The sequence below is a fragment of the Phyllobates terribilis genome, unplaced genomic scaffold (assembly GCF_046119375.1).
Source record: "Phyllobates terribilis strain yellow unplaced genomic scaffold, ASM4611937v1 Scaffold_52__1_contigs__length_9100884, whole genome shotgun sequence".
NCBI classification, from domain to species: Eukaryota; Metazoa; Chordata; class Amphibia; order Anura; family Dendrobatidae; genus Phyllobates; species Phyllobates terribilis.
The window spans coordinates 8,787,275-8,805,827 of NW_027362812.1; the positions used below are offsets into that span (position 1 = coordinate 8,787,275).

At 42.0% G+C, this 18,553-nt stretch overlaps 8 non-coding genes and 1 pseudogene across 8 annotated transcripts; all 9 read right to left on the bottom strand.

The window, feature by feature from the left end:
• Positions 1–389: 389 nt before the first annotated feature.
• On the bottom strand, positions 390–580 carry LOC141191904 (U2 spliceosomal RNA). The gene has a single exon (XR_012265601.1). It is a non-coding gene; the product is annotated as a U2 spliceosomal RNA (small nuclear RNA).
• A 1,115-nt stretch (positions 581–1,695) lies between these two features.
• Positions 1,696–1,886, bottom strand: LOC141191905 (U2 spliceosomal RNA). The gene has a single exon (XR_012265602.1). It is a non-coding gene; the product is annotated as a U2 spliceosomal RNA (small nuclear RNA).
• A 1,109-nt stretch (positions 1,887–2,995) lies between these two features.
• LOC141191906 (U2 spliceosomal RNA) lies at positions 2,996–3,186 on the bottom strand. Its single transcript, XR_012265603.1, has one exon. It is a non-coding gene; the product is annotated as a U2 spliceosomal RNA (small nuclear RNA).
• A 1,115-nt stretch (positions 3,187–4,301) lies between these two features.
• LOC141191907 (U2 spliceosomal RNA) lies at positions 4,302–4,492 on the bottom strand. Its single transcript, XR_012265604.1, has one exon. It is a non-coding gene; the product is annotated as a U2 spliceosomal RNA (small nuclear RNA).
• A 1,115-nt stretch (positions 4,493–5,607) lies between these two features.
• LOC141191908 (U2 spliceosomal RNA) lies at positions 5,608–5,798 on the bottom strand. Its single transcript, XR_012265605.1, has one exon. It is a non-coding gene; the product is annotated as a U2 spliceosomal RNA (small nuclear RNA).
• Positions 5,799–6,913: 1,115 nt separating this feature from the next.
• Positions 6,914–7,104, bottom strand: LOC141191909 (U2 spliceosomal RNA). The gene has a single exon (XR_012265606.1). It is a non-coding gene; the product is annotated as a U2 spliceosomal RNA (small nuclear RNA).
• Positions 7,105–8,219: 1,115 nt separating this feature from the next.
• Positions 8,220–8,410, bottom strand: LOC141191910 (U2 spliceosomal RNA). The gene has a single exon (XR_012265607.1). It is a non-coding gene; the product is annotated as a U2 spliceosomal RNA (small nuclear RNA).
• Positions 8,411–9,525: 1,115 nt separating this feature from the next.
• On the bottom strand, positions 9,526–9,705 carry LOC141192179 (U2 spliceosomal RNA; annotated as a pseudogene).
• Positions 9,706–16,060: 6,355 nt separating this feature from the next.
• LOC141192153 (U2 spliceosomal RNA) lies at positions 16,061–16,246 on the bottom strand. The gene has a single exon (XR_012265835.1). It is a non-coding gene; the product is annotated as a U2 spliceosomal RNA (small nuclear RNA).
• Positions 16,247–18,553: the final 2,307 nt, after the last annotated feature.

The window sequence follows — 18,553 nt, forward strand, 5'->3', positions numbered from 1 at the left end:
GTTGATAACAAGGGCATTTGCTAAATAGATGGTGTGTGTGCAACAATATACTAAAAGGTCAATTATATTGTGCAGCTTATCTCACCACCTGTAGTTATTTAGGTGAAAGCTCCAAAATGCTTGCCTAATATGTCTGTTTATCCAAAAGGAAGTAAAAAGGGAGAGCTAGAAAGATAGCATTGCATCACATTACATGGCAATGCAATGCACAGTTGCTGAAGTTGAACCAAAATGAGCTTGTAATCTGGCTTCTGCAACTTTGAACATGAAAAATCCAATGAGGAGAAGAAAAGCAAAGCCAAAGAGTCCATCCCAAAATCCGACAAACAAGCAAAATGAACAAAAAACATTGAATTCAATTCTTTCTGATTTTAGAAACTGCATTAAAGAAGGGGTGCACCGGTCCTGGAGATACTGCAATACCAGGTCAATGCGTGGAGTGGACAGAGCAAGCTCTTTTTCCATCTCCCTGTTCTAAAAATCCATTTAATATATGGTCCCCAGATAGGGGACGTATCAGATATTAAACTGATAAGAACAGATACTACACTTGATCTTAGCCAAAAGGCCGAGAAGCGATAACCAGAATTGGTTTCAAACTACGGAGCCACCCAAGGATCCTGAAAAGTCCATTTGTGGAGATGAGCTCCTGGACTCCCGTTAAGAAGACATGTTGTCAACCTCTAGATCCCTTACATGCCTGCACTTTTCGGCTTGCTGCTGCTGCAATCCACGCGTTTTAGATCTGCATAACTCCACCTCTTTAAACACAGCACCTTCACCCCCTGCTGTTCCCACCCGCCTCAACACCGTTGGAAGGGAGGAGAACCAATTAAGGCGGGGGGTGGGGTGGAACGAGCAGCTGTCTACCCTTAGCAGGAGGGCTCCTGATTACATACCTCTCCTGCTGCTGCTGCTGCTGGCTGTCCAGCAGCAGACTGAAGGTGGCTGCTGCTGTGCACAGGTATATAAAGGCTCAGAGCCTATTATGACACGCGCAGCCAGCGTTCCATTGCCACATTCCATCTACTGCAGGCAGGATACCTGGCTGGCTGAATGTCACTGAGAAGCTCACAGAGACCGCCATAAGCAACAGTTTAACAGAATGCCACAGACTAATCAACCAAACTTTTTGGGTTGGGTTCTCTTTTATAGTCTGCAGGCATTAAATGAAAGAAGTCAGTGTTCCAGCAGAAGGAGACAACGTTTCAGAAAAGGCATTGTAGCAAACCAAAAAAGAAATTTTAAGCGCAGCAGAGTAACCAGCGCACATACCTGTTAGCTCAGGTGAGTTTAAAAGGCTGCTGTTGATAACAAGGGCATTTGCTAAATAGATGGTGTGTGTGCAACAATATACTGAAAGGTCAATTATATTGTGCAGCTTATCTCACCACCTGTAGTTATTTAGGTGAAAGCTCCAAAATGCTTGCCTAATATGTCTGTTTATCCAAAAGGAAGTAAAAAGGGAGAGCTAGAAAGATAGCATTGCATCACATTACATGGCAATGCAATGCACAGTTGCTGAAGTTGAACCAAAATGAGCTTGTAATCTGGCTTCTGCAACTTTGAACATGAAAAATCCAATGAGGAGAAGAAAAGCAAAGCCAAAGAGTCCATCCCAAAATCCGACAAACAAGCAAAATGAACAAAAAACATTGAATTCAATTCTTTCTGATTTTAGAAACTGCATTAAAGAAGGGGTGCACCGGTCCTGGAGATACTGCAATACCAGGTCAATGCGTGGAGTGGACAGAGCAAGCTCTTTTTCCATCTCCCTGTTCTAAAAATCCATTTAATATATGGTCCCCAGATAGGGGACGTATCAGATATTAAACTGATAAGAACAGATACTACACTTGATCTTAGCCAAAAGGCCGAGAAGCGATAACCAGAATTGGTTTCAAACTACGGAGCCACCCAAGGATCCTGAAAAGTCCATTTGTGGAGATGAGCTCCTGGACTCCCGTTAAGAAGACATGTTGTCAACCTCTAGATCCCTTACATGCCTGCACTTTTCGGCTTGCTGCTGCTGCAATCCACGCGTTTTAGATCTGCATAACTCCACCTCTTTAAACACAGCACCTTCACCCCCTGCTGTTCCCACCCGCCTCAACACCGTTGGAAGGGAGGAGAACCAATTAAGGCGGGGGGTGGGGTGGAACGAGCAGCTGTCTACCCTTAGCAGGAGGGCTCCTGATTACATACCTCTCCTGCTGCTGCTGGCTGTCCAGCAGCAGACTGAAGGTGGCTGCTGCTGTGCACAGGTATATAAAGGCTCAGAGCCTATTATGACACGCGCAGCCAGCGTTCCATTGCCACATTCCATCTACTGCAGGCAGGATACCTGGCTGGCTGAATGTCGCTGAGAAGCTCACAGAGACCGCCATAAGCAACAGTTTAACAGAATGCCACAGACTAATCAACCAAACTTTTTGGGTTGGGTTCTCTTTTATAGTCTGCAGGCATTAAATGAAAGAAGTCAGTGTTCCAGCAGTAGGAGACAACGTTTCAGAAAAGGCATTGTAGCAAACCAAAAAAGAAATTTTAAGCGCAGCAGAGTAACCAGCGCACATACCTGTTAGCTCAGGTGAGTTTAAAAGGCTGCTGTTGATAACAAGGGCATTTGCTAAATAGATGGTGTGTGTGCAACAATATACTGAAAGGTCAATTATATTGTGCAGCTTATCTCACCACCTGTAGTTATTTAGGTGAAAGCTCCAAAATGCTTGCCTAATATGTCTGTTTATCCAAAAGGAAGTAAAAAGGGAGAGCTAGAAAGATAGCATTGCATCACATTACATGGCAATGCAATGCACAGTTGCTGAAGTTGAACCAAAATGAGCTTGTAATCTGGCTTCTGCAACTTTGAACATGAAAAATCCAATGAGGAGAAGAAAAGCAAAGCCAAAGAGTCCATCCCAAAATCCGACAAACAAGCAAAATGAACAAAAAACATTGAATTCAATTCTTTCTGATTTTAGAAACTGCATTAAAGAAGGGGTGCACCGGTCCTGGAGATACTGCAATACCAGGTCAATGCGTGGAGTGGACAGAGCAAGCTCTTTTTCCATCTCCCTGTTCTAAAAATCCATTTAATATATGGTCCCCAGATAGGGGACGTATCAGATATTAAACTGATAAGAACAGATACTACACTTGATCTTAGCCAAAAGGCCGAGAAGCGATAACCAGAATTGGTTTCAAACTACGGAGCCACCCAAGGATCCTGAAAAGTCCATTTGTGGAGATGAGCTCCTGGACTCCCGTTAAGAAGACATGTTGTCAACCTCTAGATCCCTTACATGCCTGCACTTTTCGGCTTGCTGCTGCTGCAATCCACGCGTTTTAGATCTGCATAACTCCACCTCTTTAAACACAGCACCTTCACCCCCTGCTGTTCCCACCCGCCTCAACACCGTTGGAAGGGAGGAGAACCAATTAAGGCGGGGGGTGGGGTGGAACGAGCAGCTGTCTACCCTTAGCAGGAGGGCTCCTGATTACATACCTCTCCTGCTGCTGCTGCTGCTGGCTGTCCAGCAGCAGACTGAAGGTGGCTACTGCTGTGCACAGGTATATAAAGGCTCAGAGCCTATTATGACACGCGCAGCCAGCGTTCCATTGCCACATTCCATCTACTGCAGGCAGGATACCTGGCTGGCTGAATGTCGCTGAGAAGCTCACAGAGACCGCCATAAGCAACAGTTTAACAGAATGCCACAGACTAATCAACCAAACTTTTTGGGTTGGGTTCTCTTTTATAGTCTGCAGGCATTAAATGAAAGAAGTCAGTGTTCCAGCAGAAGGAGACAACGTTTCAGAAAAGGCATTGTAGCAAACCAAAAAAGAAATTTTAAGCGCAGCAGAGTAACCAGCGCACATACCTGTTAGCTCAGGTGAGTTTAAAAGGCTGCTGTTGATAACAAGGGCATTTGCTAAATAGATGGTGTGTGTGCAACAATATACTGAAAGGTCAATTATATTGTGCAGCTTATCTCACCACCTGTAGTTATTTAGGTGAAAGCTCCAAAATGCTTGCCTAATATGTCTGTTTATCCAAAAGGAAGTAAAAAGGGAGAGCTAGAAAGATAGCATTGCATCACATTACATGGCAATGCAATGCACAGTTGCTGAAGTTGAACCAAAATGAGCTTGTAATCTGGCTTCTGCAACTTTGAACATGAAAAATCCAATGAGGAGAAGAAAAGCAAAGCCAAAGAGTCCATCCCAAAATCCGACAAACAAGCAAAATGAACAAAAAACATTGAATTCAATTCTTTCTGATTTTAGAAACTGCATTAAAGAAGGGGTGCACCGGTCCTGGAGATACTGCAATACCAGGTCAATGCGTGGAGTGGACAGAGCAAGCTCTTTTTCCATCTCCCTGTTCTAAAAATCCATTTAATATATGGTCCCCAGATAGGGGACGTATCAGATATTAAACTGATAAGAACAGATACTACACTTGATCTTAGCCAAAAGGCCGAGAAGCGATAACCAGAATTGGTTTCAAACTACGGAGCCACCCAAGGATCCTGAAAAGTCCATTTGTGGAGATGAGCTCCTGGACTCCCGTTAAGAAGACATGTTGTCAACCTCTAGATCCCTTACATGCCTGCACTTTTCGGCATGCTGCTGCTGCAATCCACGCGTTTTAGATCTGCATAACTCCACCTCTTTAAACACAGCACCTTCACCCCCTGCTGTTCCCACCCGCCTCAACACCGTTGGAAGGGAGGAGAACCAATTAAGGCGGGGGGTGGGGTGGAACGAGCAGCTGTCTACCCTTAGCAGGAGGGCTCCTGATTACATACCTCTCCTGCTGCTGCTGCTGCTGGCTGTCCAGCAGCAGACTGAAGGTGGCTGCTGCTGTGCACAGGTATATAAAGGCTCAGAGCCTATTATGACACGCGCAGCCAGCGTTCCATTGCCACATTCCATCTACTGCAGGCAGGATACCTGGCTGGCTGAATGTCGCTGAGAAGCTCACAGAGACCGCCATAAGCAACAGTTTAACAGAATGCCACAGACTAATCAACCAAACTTTTTGGGTTGGGTTCTTTTTTATAGTCTGCAGGCATTAAATGAAAGAAGTCAGTGTTCCAGCAGAAGGAGACAACGTTTCAGAAAAGGCATTGTAGCAAACCAAAAAAGAAATTTTAAGCGCAGCAGAGTAACCAGCGCACATACCTGTTAGCTCAGGTGAGTTTAAAAGGCTGCTGTTGATAACAAGGGCATTTGCTAAATAGATGGTGTGTGTGCAACAATATACTGAAAGGTCAATTATATTGTGCAGCTTATCTCACCACCTGTAGTTATTTAGGTGAAAGCTCCAAAATGCTTGCCTAATATGTCTGTTTATCCAAAAGGAAGTAAAAAGGGAGAGCTAGAAAGATAGCATTGCATCACATTACATGGCAATGCAATGCACAGTTGCTGAAGTTGAACCAAAATGAGCTTGTAATCTGGCTTCTGCAACTTTGAACATGAAAAATCCAATGAGGAGAAGAAAAGCAAAGCCAAAGAGTCCATCCCAAAATCCGACAAACAAGCAAAATGAACAAAAAACATTGAATTCAATTCTTTCTGATTTTAGAAACTGCATTAAAGAAGGGGTGCACCGGTCCTGGAGATACTGCAATACCAGGTCAATGCGTGGAGTGGACAGAGCAAGCTCTTTTTCCATCTCCCTGTTCTAAAAATCCATTTAATATATGGTCCCCAGATAGGGGACGTATCAGATATTAAACTGATAAGAACAGATACTACACTTGATCTTAGCCAAAAGGCCGAGAAGCGATAACCAGAATTGGTTTCAAACTACGGAGCCACCCAAGGATCCTGAAAAGTCCATTTGTGGAGATGAGCTCCTGGACTCCCGTTAAGAAGACATGTTGTCAACCTCTAGATCCCTTACATGCCTGCACTTTTCGGCTTGCTGCTGCTGCAATCCACGCGTTTTAGATCTGCATAACTCCACCTCTTTAAACACAGCACCTTCACCCCCTGCTGTTCCCACCCGCCTCAACACCGTTGGAAGGGAGGAGAACCAATTAAGGCGGGGGGTGGGGTGGAACGAGCAGCTGTCTACCCTTAGCAGGAGGGCTCCTGATTACATACCTCTCCTGCTGCTGCTGCTGCTGGCTGTCCAGCAGCAGACTGAAGGTGGCTGCTGCTGTGCACAGGTATATAAAGGCTCAGAGCCTATTATGACACGCGCAGCCAGCGTTCCATTGCCACATTCCATCTACTGCAGGCAGGATACCTGGCTGGCTGAATGTCGCTGAGAAGCTCACAGAGACCGCCATAAGCAACAGTTTAACAGAATGCCACAGACTAATCAACCAAACTTTTTGGGTTGGGTTCTCTTTTATAGTCTGCAGGCATTAAATGAAAGAAGTCAGTGTTCCAGCAGAAGGAGACAACGTTTCAGAAAAGGCATTGTAGCAAACCAAAAAAGAAATTTTAAGCGCAGCAGAGTAACCAGCGCACATACCTGTTAGCTCAGGTGAGTTTAAAAGGCTGCTGTTGATAACAAGGGCATTTGCTAAATAGATGGTGTGTGTGCAACAATATACTGAAAGGTCAATTATATTGTGCAGCTTATCTCACCACCTGTAGTTATTTAGGTGAAAGCTCCAAAATGCTTGCCTAATATGTCTGTTTATCCAAAAGGAAGTAAAAAGGGAGAGCTAGAAAGATAGCATTGCATCACATTACATGGCAATGCAATGCACAGTTGCTGAAGTTGAACCAAAATGAGCTTGTAATCTGGCTTCTGCAACTTTGAACATGAAAAATCCAATGAGGAGAAGAAAAGCAAAGCCAAAGAGTCCATCCCAAAATCCGACAAACAAGCAAAATGAACAAAAAACATTGAATTCAATTCTTTCTGATTTTAGAAACTGCATTAAAGAAGGGGTGCACCGGTCCTGGAGATACTGCAATACCAGGTCAATGCGTGGAGTGGACAGAGCAAGCTCTTTTTCCATCTCCCTGTTCTAAAAATCCATTTAATATATGGTCCCCAGATAGGGGACGTATCAGATATTAAACTGATAAGAACAGATACTACACTTGATCTTAGCCAAAAGGCCGAGAAGCGATAACCAGAATTGGTTTCAAACTACGGAGCCACCCAAGGATCCTGAAAAGTCCATTTGTGGAGATGAGCTCCTGGACTCCCGTTAAGAAGACATGTTGTCAACCTCTAGATCCCTTACATGCCTGCACTTTTCGGCTTGCTGCTGCTGCAATCCACGCGTTTTAGATCTGCATAACTCCACCTCTTTAAACACAGCACCTTCACCCCCTGCTGTTCCCACCCGCCTCAACACCGTTGGAAGGGAGGAGAACCAATTAAGGCGGGGGGTGGGGTGGAACGAGCAGCTGTCTACCCTTAGCAGGAGGGCTCCTGATTACATACCTCTCCTGCTGCTGCTGCTGCTGGCTGTCCAGCAGCAGACTGAAGGTGGCTGCTGCTGTGCACAGGTATATAAAGGCTCAGAGCCTATTATGACACGCGCAGCCAGCGTTCCATTGCCACATTCCATCTACTGCAGGCAGGATACCTGGCTGGCTGAATGTCGCTGAGAAGCTCACAGAGACCGCCATAAGCAACAGTTTAACAGAATGCCACAGACTAATCAACCAAACTTTTTGGGTTGGGTTCTTTTTTATAGTCTGCAGGCATTAAATGAAAGAAGTCAGTGTTCCAGCAGAAGGAGACAACGTTTCAGAAAAGGCATTGTAGCAAACCAAAAAAGAAATTTTAAGCGCAGCAGAGTAACCAGCGCACATACCTGTTAGCTCAGGTGAGTTTAAAAGGCTGCTGTTGATAACAAGGGCATTTGCTAAATAGATGGTGTGTGTGCAACAATATACTGAAAGGTCAATTATATTGTGCAGCTTATCTCACCACCTGTAGTTATTTAGGTGAAAGCTCCAAAATGCTTGCCTAATATGTCTGTTTATCCAAAAGGAAGTAAAAAGGGAGAGCTAGAAAGATAGCATTGCATCACATTACATGGCAATGCAATGCACAGTTGCTGAAGTTGAACCAAAATGAGCTTGTAATCTGGCTTCTGCAACTTTGAACATGAAAAATCCAATGAGGAGAAGAAAAGCAAAGCCAAAGAGTCCATCCCAAAATCCGACAAACAAGCAAAATGAACAAAAAACATTGAATTCAATTCTTTCTGATTTTAGAAACTGCATTAAAGAAGGGGTGCACCGGTCCTGGAGATACTGCAATACCAGGTCAATGCGTGGAGTGGACAGAGCAAGCTCTTTTTCCATCTCCCTGTTCTAAAAATCCATTTAATATATGGTCCCCAGATAGGGGACGTATCAGATATTAAACTGATAAGAACAGATACTACACTTGATCTTAGCCAAAAGGCCGAGAAGCGATAACCAGAATTGGTTTCAAACTACGGAGCCACCCAAGGATCCTGAAAAGTCCATTTGTGGAGATGAGCTCCTGGACTCCCGTTAAGAAGACATGTTGTCAACCTCTAGATCCCTTACATGCCTGCACTTTTCGGCTTGCTGCTGCTGCAATCCACGCGTTTTAGATCTGCATAACTCCACCTCTTTAAACACAGCACCTTCACCCCCTGCTGTTCCCACCCGCCTCAACACTGTTGGAAGGGAGGAGAACCAATTAAGGCGGGGGGTGGGGTGGAACGAGCAGCTGTCTACCCTTAGCAGGAGGGCTCCTGATTACATACCTCTCCTGCTGCTGCTGCTGCTGGCTGTCCAGCAGCAGACTGAAGGTGGCTGCTGCTGTGCACAGGTATATAAAGGCTCAGAGCCTATTATGACACGCGCAGCCAGCGTTCCATTGCCACATTCCATCTACTGCAGGCAGGATACCTGGCTGGCTGAATGTCGCTGAGAAGCTCACAGAGACCGCCATAAGCAACAGTTTAACAGAATGCCACAGACTAATCAACCAAACTTTTTGGGTTGGGTTCTCTTTTATAGTCTGCAGGCATTAAATGAAAGAAGTCAGTGTTCCAGCAGAAGGAGACAACGTTTCAGAAAAGGCATTGTAGCAAACCAAAAAAGAAATTTTAAGCGCAGCAGAGTAACCAGCGCACATACCTGTTAGCTCAGGTGAGTTTAAAAGGCTGCTGTTGATAACAAGGGCATTTGCTAAATAGATGGTGTGTGTGCAACAATATACTGAAAGGTCAATTATATTGTGCAGCTTATCTCACCACCTGTAGTTATTTAGGTGAAAGCTCCAAAATGCTTGCCTAATATGTCTGTTTATCCAAAAGGAAGTAAAAAGGGAGAGCTAGAAAGATAGCATTGCATCACATTACATGGCAATGCAATGCACAGTTGCTGAAGTTGAACCAAAATGAGCTTGTAATCTGGCTTCTGCAACTTTGAACATGAAAAATCCAATGAGGAGAAGAAAAGCAAAGCCAAAGAGTCCATCCCAAAATCCGACAAACAAGCAAAATGAACAAAAAACATTGAATTCAATTCTTTCTGATTTTAGAAACTGCATTAAAGAAGGGGTGCACCGGTCCTGGAGAAACTGCAATACCAGGTCAATGCGTGGAGTGGACAGAGCAAGCTCTTTTTCCATCTCCCTGTTCTAAAAATCCATTTAATATATGGTCCCCAGATAGGGGACGTATCAGATATTAAACTGATAAGAACAGATTTTTTTTTTTTTTTTTTTTTATCCATCATCGTGTTTTTTTTTTTTTTTTTTTTTTTATATATATATATATATATATATATATATACATATATATTTCCTTCTTTCCTTTTTCTTAACTTTCTTTTTAACTTTTTTTTTTTTTTCCTGTAATTAATATTTGTATTTTTCCAGAAAAAGATTTTCAATGACAACAAAGGCTACACAGTAAGTATATTCCATTCATTTTGCTTCCACAATACATCTGCTTTTCTTATGCCCAAAACCATTTTGTCCTTCCAAAAATACATAAATAAATAACTTAGACACAACTTAATACACTGTTCAACAGACACTTCATTATGTTTAAAAATCAAAATGTTTCTCACCTTCCAAATTGCCATCTTTACACATGTTATAATCACCCACACCACCTTAAAATCTTCTTCCTTTACACCCATCCCATAGAACACCCTGTTAAAATCTAAAAAATTAACATTACTCACAGCTTTAATCAGATTGCACATTTTCCTCCAGACTTTTTGTGCAAACTCGCAATTCCAGAATACGTGCATAGGAGTCTCACTACCTCCACATCTCTGTCTTGGACATTTTTCAAAACGAACAAGACCACGTCTATGCTGAAATTCTCGTGTCGGTAAGCAATCCTTTATTATACACCATAACAAATCTTTATGTTCATTTGATAAGAACACATAGTTTACATTCAGCCAAATCCTGTCCACTATCTTTGGCATAAAGTGCTCCACTGGACTAATGTTTAACCTTCCTTCCAAGACTTGTAATATCTTTTTATGACACCTCAGTACCTTAAGATCAAAACCTTTTAGATCATAATCTCTCAAAATCTTTTCCAGCACAACATAGTTACTTGGGGGTAAAAATCTATAAGGTCTATTCAATCTCATGTCCACCCACTTATATTTTCTTATATAGAAACCCAAATTATAAATAGAAAAGGCTTTAAGCTTCGATTCTGACCCTAATAAAATATTTATGCAGTTTGCCATATACTTTGCATATAAAAAGGCTTTGATATCAGGATAACCTTTACCACCTTTCTTTTTTGGCTTATACAATTCTTCGCGCTTAACCCTTTCCATTTTTGATCTCCATAAAAAATTAAAACATACTTTAATAATTTTTTTCATCGCATTGACAGGTGGAATAAAAATGGTTGCAACATATAAAATCATTGGGAGTAAAACCTGCTTGATAATTAAAATCTTCCCTTCCAACGTTAGCTCTCTCAGATTCCAAAAAGACACCTTTTTCCTAACCCTCTCCAACAGTGATTCCCAATTTTTTACATTTCCACACTCTTCCGAAAAATAGATGCCTAAAATCTTTGCTTCAAAGACTCTCAATAATTTACAATCGGATTCTAAGATAAAACCGCCCATCGTTAAAACACCAGATTTCTCCAAATTGATCTTAAAACCTGATGCCGCCCCAAACCATTCAACCGTTCTTAAAACCCTATTCATACTTCTTAAATCTTTTACAAAAACAGTCACATCATCCATAAAAGCCACCACTTTAACCTGCTCTCCCCAACTCCCAGGAATAAAAAAACCATTAATCACTTTGTCTTTCCTAAAAGCAGTTAAAAGAGGCTCAATCGCACAGATAAAAAGAATAGGGGATAAGGGGCATCCCTGTTTCACCCCACAATTAATCTTTACACTTCCAGATAAAAACCCATTTACAGATACTTTACTAAAACATGCTTGATACAAGGATTTAATACGTTTACTAAAATCATCCGGGCAACCCATTCTCCTTAAAACATCGAATAAAAAATCATGGGCGACTCTATCATAAGCCTTTTCAAAATCCAGAGTAATTAACGCCATCTTCTGTCTTCTATCGGAAACATCCCATATTATGTCTCTAATTAAAATCAACGAGTCACTGATCTTCCGCGTTGGAACTGCACACGTTTGGTCTATATCTATCACCGAACTCACCACTTTCTTTAATCTATTTGCCAACAGCTTCGCATAAACTTTATAATCTGTATTTAAAAGAGTAATCGGTCTCCAGTTTTTTAGCAATTCTCTATCACCTCTTTTGTATAATAAAACAATTACCCCCTCCAACCATGACTCCGGGACACGACATAAAGACTCAACTTTTAAAAACATTTCATAAAATTCATTCCCCACAATATCCCATAATATTTTATAAAACTCAATGGGTAACCCATCCGACCCTGGTGTCTTACCGTTTTGCAATGTATTAACTGTATTAAAAACTTCTTCTTTTGAAATACCCTCTGATAATAATAATTTATTTTCCTTAGTAAAACACTTATCCAACCCTCCTAAAAAATGCTCCTTCAAAGACCTATCTGTATTTTTTGCTGAAAACAGGTTATCATAAAATTCTTTCACTTTCATCTTTTTCCCCTCCAAACTCCTTTCCCCCTCTAAAACCCCCATAAAGGCCTTTTTCTCACAGATTTTTTTAAAAAAGAATTTAGTACATTTCTCGTCTTCCTCCAACACCTTCACACGAGAATTAAAGATAATTTCTTTTCCTTTTTCTCTCAGACATTTTTGAATTTTTTCCTTCGTCACCATAATTTCCTCCTCCACATTAACTCCATTATTCCTAAACTGATACAGACACTGTAGATTTGCATTAAGGTTATTGTATGACTGTCGCTTATCCGCAGCTTTCCTCTTGCCTACTTCCATAAAGAATAATTTAACTTCCTTTTTCATGTAGTCCCACCATTTAAAAGTAGAGTCAAAACATTTCTTTTCTAATTTCAGTTTCTCAAAGAAAAATTTAAAATCCTCCCTTACCTCCTTATGCTGTAACAATGATACATTCAGTTTCCAATGAGACGGCCTTTTTCCCTCATCCGCCTCTACCATCAGTGTACATTCAATTATTCTATGATCAGAAAAAGGTGCTTTATGCGTTTTAAAATTAGAACAAGTAAAATCCTTGGATATAAACAAATAATCTATTCTCGAGGAACAACCTCTTCCTTCCCAAGTAATTTCATACTCCTTCTTCTGCCCGTCCAACCACCAAGCATCTTTTAGGTTAAAAGAAGATAAAATACCCTTGAGACAAGAAACCGAACCATCTTTTACATTATTTAGTTGACAATTAAAATCTCCCCCTAAAATTACTGGAACTACACCTGGGATAAAAAGCTGCAAAATTTCAAACAAATGTAACCTTAAAACTTTTTCTGTATTGGCATAAATATTAAAACATCTATATTTCTTCCCATTCCTTTCTACATCCACTCTTAGAATCCTACCAGGGTATATTTCTTCGTAGTTGGTAATCTCCCATTCCTTGGAACATATAAAACCAACCCCATCACTTCTGAATTCATTCCCGCCTGAAAAACATAAATTACCCTTCCATATACCCCGTAAAAAATCATAATTTAACTTCTTTGACAAATTACATTCTTGAAGAAATACAAAATCAAAATTTTCATTATTAAAATAGTCATAAATCACAGTTCTTTTATATAAGTCATTGAAACCCTGAACATTCAGGGAAGCTGCCCTGATCATCTTTTAGTGACTGGCACCGGGCTATCTCCCCCGCCCTCATCGGATTGCAAAGCACTTTCATCGATACTCAGCCCTTCCGACTCTGATGTACTGGAAATGTCAAAATCCTTTTCACAAGCAAATACTTTTACTACACATGGCCCTACACCACGCTCTTTATCATCTACACTTCTTTTCAAAATTTTTGATGAATCCATCCTTTCCTGACCACAGGGTATACTCTGAGATAAAAACTCCCTAGGGGAAGGCCCTATTACAGGCAGGCTTTGACTTTTCACTACCACCACCTTTCCCCCTGCGCCTCCCTTTTTTACTTCACCCCCTTGTTCTTTTATATTACTCTCTTTGCTTGGTGGAGGGACTTTCTGCATTAATTGTCCCACACCCACCAGCACAGACTTCAATTCTTCAATCCTCCGTTCTTCATTCTTCTTTTCTTCTTTTCTTCTTTCTTCTGCTCTTCCTTCTCCCGACCTTCTTTCTTCTGCTCTTCTCTGTTCTTATCTTCTTCTAACTCCTTCTCCTTCTTCCTTTCTTCCATCTTTCTTTTCTCATCCTCCTCCGACCTCCTCCCTCTCTCTTCTTTCTTTCTCTTCTCTTCTTCCGGTGTTTTCTTCTTCTTTACTTTTCTCACCTCCTCCATTTCCTGCTCATCAGTTCTCTTTTCACTTGCTTCCTCACCATCCTCGGCTTCATTCTGCCGATGTTCTGATGAAGTATCCATCTCCTCCTCGCCTCCTTTCTTCTTATTTGGACATGCATCCTCCTGATGAGCTGAACCGGGACACCTACAACACTTTTTGCACACAATATCCAAATGTCCATATTTACGGCACCCATAACAGTAATTAGGCATACCCGAAAAAAACAGATATCCACGGCTACGATTAACATAGACATTTGGTGGTGGTCTAAGTACCCCACCTTCTTCTTCTGGGTCCTTCTTGAAGGCTACCAGAAAAACCCTTTTTCCGTTCCACACTCCGAACCTAGTTTCCCCACGTTTTCTTGGGATAACTTTCTCACAATATGCACTTAGATAGTTTATTACTTCACTATCAGTAACAAATGGACTGAACAAATGTATTGTTAGCAGTTTCATGGAGAACTGAAAGGAGGGAATCACTCTCACTCCAACAAAAAGCTCGTTCTCCCTATTAACTTCATAGAGAGTATAGGCTCTTTCACACTGAGAGTTCCCCATTAAAGTTAAATCATATATCCCTCTCGAAAAAAAGGATTGAAAACAAAAAAGTTCCTCCTTTTCAATCTTCAGAAATTTACAAATCTCTCTGAAGATAAACTCGGAATCCTTTTCCTGCCGATAACCAGGAGCCACCAACAAACGGAGTGTATCCTTCAAAGGATAATCCTCTGAAAAATAGTCATTGGAATTGTTCTCCCGATTTTCCCTCCTACCTCCAAATGGCCTCTTCGATTCCATATTCTTTTCCTCCTTCTTTTTCCACAGATGATCAGGAAAAAAAACGACACAGCAGATCGCAGCTCCACCCGGATTTCAATCCTCTTCGTCCTACCGACCTCCACACCACGAAAAAGAACCGTCCTCCAGGAAGAAAAGGTAAATCTAGACTTTGCTCCACACCCAATAGCAGCAGCTGGACCAAGATCCAGAAGGCCGAGTGCAAAGATCCACCTAGATCACCTTGGCCAAATGACGCAACCCACTACAGATCGCAGCCAAAAGGCCGAGAAGCGATAACCAGAATTGGTTTCAAACTACGGAGCCACCCAAGGATCCTGAAAAGTCCATTTGTGGAGATGAGCTCCTGGACTCCCGTTAAGAAGACATGTTGTCAACCTCTAGATCCCTTACATGCCTGCACTTTTCGGCTTGCTGCTGCTGCAATCCACGCGTTTTAGATCTGCATAACTCCACCTCTTTAAACACAGCACCTTCACCCCCTGCTGTTCCCACCCGCCTCAACACCGTTGGAAGGGAGGAGAACCAATTAAGGCGGTGGGTGGGGTGGAACGAGCAGCTGTCTACCCTTAGCAGGAGGGCTCCTGATTACATACCTCTCCTGCTGCTGCTGCTGCTGGCTGTCCAGCAGCAGACTGAAGGTGGCTGCTGCTGTGCACAGGTATATAAAGGCTCAGAGCCTATTATGACACGCGCAGCCAGCGTTCCATTGCCACATTCCATCTACTGCAGGCAGGATACCTGGCTGGCTGAATGTCGCTGAGAAGCTCACAGAGACCGCCATAAGCAACAGTTTAACAGAATGCCACAGACTAATCAACCAAACTTTTTGGGTTGGGTTCTCTTTTATAGTCTGCAGGCATTAAATGAAAGAAGTCAGTGTTCCAGCAGAAGGAGACAACGTTTCAGAAAAGGCATTGTAGCAAACCAAAAAAGAAATTTTAAGCGCAGCAGAGTAACCAGCGCACATACCTGTTAGCTCAGGTGAGTTTAAAAGGCTGCTGTTGATAACAAGGGCATTTGCTAAATAGATGGTGTGTGTGCAACAATATACTGAAAGGTCAATTATATTGTGCAGCTTATCTCACCACCTGTAGTTATTTAGGTGAAAGCTCCAAAATGCTTGCCTAATATGTCTGTTTATCCAAAAGGAAGTAAAAAGGGAGAGCTAGAAAGATAGCATTGCATCACATTACATGGCAATGCAATGCACAGTTGCTGAAGTTGAACCAAAATGAGCTTGTAATCTGGCTTCTGCAACTTTGAACATGAAAAATCCAATGAGGAGAAGAAAAGCAAAGCCAAAGAGTCCATCCCAAAATCCGACAAACAAGCAAAATGAACAAAAAACATTGAATTCAATTCTTTCTGATTTTAGAAACTGCATTAAAGAAGGGGTGCACCGGTCCTGGAGATACTGCAATACCAGGTCAATGCGTGGAGTGGACAGAGCAAGCTCTTTTTCCATCTCCCTGTTCTAAAAATCCATTTAATATATGGTCCCCAGATAGGGGACGTATCAGATATTAAACTGATAAGAACAGATTTTTTTTTTTTTTTTTTTTTTTTAGAACCTATTCAGGTTAAAATTAAAGTCCACTCCACAGTCCTCTTCTCCCCAAAGGGAGACAAGACGTGGACTCCAACTTAAATCATCATCAGGTTTTGGTACTTTTAATGTCAGAAAAAAAAATTACAAAAATACAACAATACTTACAAAGAAAGAAATGTTTCAGAACCTGAATGGATGCCAAAAAAATAAAAATTAAATTATAACTGTATTAACAACAGTAATAACATCAAGTAAAATACTTGTAACCATTATCAAAAGCATGAACCCCAACCCAACTCAGAACCTTAAGGGACAAATCTTCAAACCTTGATGCTGAAAAAACTTGTTTCGATACACCATCTGGTATTCTATATTTCACACAAAAAACATTTTTATCTCTTATTAGTTCTTTCCTAACATTCTCTATAAGATAGTCCAAACGTTTCTCATCATACAACTTACGGTACAACCGGTTAAAATATTCTGCATTCTTTATAAACATAGGTTGTTGAAAAACAACTATATTTTCTTCCATTGCCACCTCCACTTCCTGTTCCTTTCTCTTTTCTTGCTTTTTAACCTTACCACGGCCAGTTCCCTGACTTACACCTCCCATTTCACTCTCTACCCTATCCCCCCAATCTACTCTTGTTTTCTCCATCTCCCTCTGCACTCCTACAGGTTTGCTTTCTTTTCCCTTTACCACCAACACCTTTTCTACACTTTCCTCCTTTCTCTCTACCAAAACCTTTTTAACCACTACCTCCTTCTCTTTATTTCTTTTCCTCTTTGGGCAATTCTTAAAAACATGCGTATCTTCCTGACACAAGTTGCACTTCCTCCGATCTTTACAATCCTTTGACTCATGATCACCTTTTTTGCAAAAACCACATACACCACCCGAACAATTTTCCTTTCCATGCCCGTATTGACGACAAACTCGACAAAAAGTGGGTATACCTCTGAAAAAAATATCACCATTTATATTACCCAACTTAAACCTAGCTGGGGGAAGCAACACAGTCCCCTGCTCATCTTCTTTGAAACGGACCAAAAATTTCCACTTCGAAGTCCAAAAACCAAATTCATTATAAATCTTCCCTTTTGGTGTTACTGACAAACAAAAAAACTCCAAAAATGTAAGAACATCCTCTTCGTCCACCAATGGAGAGTACATTTTAACAATGATCCATTTATCTCTAACGGGGAAGTGTGGCATTACACTTATCCCCTCCATTCTTTTATCCTGGCTTGCAGTCATTTTCCTTAGATATCCTTCAAAAAAAACTTTGTCAACAAAAACTATATCATAAACACCCCTCCTGGGGTAGTCCATTATCGCCAACACTTCTTCTGTCTTCAAACCAAAAAGATCCACAAGAACTTGACTCATCACATACCTAAAATCCTTTTGATCTCGAAAGTTCTCCTGAACAACCAAACGAATAGAATTCTGCACCTTAGCGAATTCAGGCACATGATCTTCCTCTCCTTCATGTGATGCTGCAGACATCTTCTTCACAAACAGGTTCTCCTCTTCTCAATAGAAACCTTCAACACCGAAGTGCCAGGTAGATGATCGCCTCCCGTTGCCCGGGGACTAATCCGACTCCCTAATAGCAGCAGGGAGGTGAAGCCCTGCTGAAAAACAGAGCGATCCCCCCAGGTCAAGGAGCCGGGTACCCCGAACACCTCTCAGCCAAGACCAAGGCAGCAGCCGCTAGATAACTGTACTTGATCTTAGCCAAAAGGCCGAGAAGCGATAACCAGAATTGGTTTCAAACTACGGAGCCACCCAAGGATCCTGAAAAGTCCATTTGTGGAGATGAGCTCCTGGACTCCCGTTAAGAAGACATGTTGTCAACCTCTAGATCCCTTACATGCCTGCACTTTTCGGCTTGCTGCTGCTGCAATCCACGCGTTTTAGATCTGCATAACTCCACCTCTTTAAACACAGCACCTTCACCCCCTGCTGTTCCCACCCGCCTCAACACCGTTGGAAGGGAGGAGAACCAATTAAGGCGGGGGGTGGGGTGGAACGAGCAGCTGTCTACCCTTAGCAGGAGGGCTCCTGATTACATACCTCTCCTGCTGCTGCTGCTGCTGGCTGTCCAGCAGCAGACTGAAGGTGGCTGCTGCTGTGCACAGGTATATAAAGGCTCAGAGCCTATTATGACACGCGCAGCCAGCGTTCCATTGCCACATTCCATCTACTGCAGGCAGGATACCTGGCTGGCTGAATGTCGCTGAGAAGCTCACAGAGACCGCCATAAGCAACAGTTTAACAGAATGCCACAGACTAATCAACCAAACTTTTTGGGTTGGGTTCTCTT